Source organism: Aplysia californica, unplaced genomic scaffold, assembly GCF_000002075.1.
Source record: "Aplysia californica isolate F4 #8 unplaced genomic scaffold, AplCal3.0 scaffold01171, whole genome shotgun sequence".
NCBI lineage: Eukaryota > Metazoa > Mollusca > Gastropoda > Aplysiida > Aplysiidae > Aplysia > Aplysia californica.
This window is the reverse complement of record NW_004798441.1, coordinates 164375-165082: the sequence shown is the minus strand read 5'-3', so window position 1 is coordinate 165082 and position 708 is coordinate 164375.

The window sequence follows — 708 nt, the reverse complement described above, 5'->3', positions numbered from 1 at the left end:
CCACTTCGGCAAATAATATATTATGAACCGCTTCGGCAAATGGGTTAGAACCACTTCGACAAGCGGGTTAGGATCCTTTCAACAAATGGGTGCACTCACTTCGGAGAACGGGTCAGGAAAGAGAGTTAAGAATCTGAGTTCGGATAATGTTTCATTGAGAATTATCCGGTTATCCTTAGAGATTATCCGGATTTTGCCCACCTCTAGTACAGACGGTTGAGGAAGTAGAACACAAGGCCTGCCCTACATGGCAGAAGAGGAAGTTGGCGGGGTGGGGGGGGGAGTGATAAATCAAAGCCATATATGGTCGCTTTTAAGCACAAGGGGGCTATCCCGATAAATGCTGTTTTGAGAAATTCGAAGTTAAAGTTTTTGGATCTTTATTCAGTCTCTTTAAAAGACAAGGAGAGTTTTCTCTATAACCAAGCAAATATACGAACCAATGAAACCAAACTTCTCCTATAGATAGGGCAATGCTCACTTGTGGTGTAGGTCAAAATTTCTGGAAATCCCCGAAATCTGGGTTGGCCCGCTTGTCCTTAAAAGCAACCATATGAAGTCTCCGCGACTCGATGTAGCCCCACACAGAACGGAGACCCAGGGTGTGTGCGCGTTGTAAGGTCAAGAAAGTCCCGAATCTTCTTTTTTTTTTCTTTTACTTTCTTTTATTTTGGTAAGTGTTTTATGGCGTTCGCAATTGCATAAGGT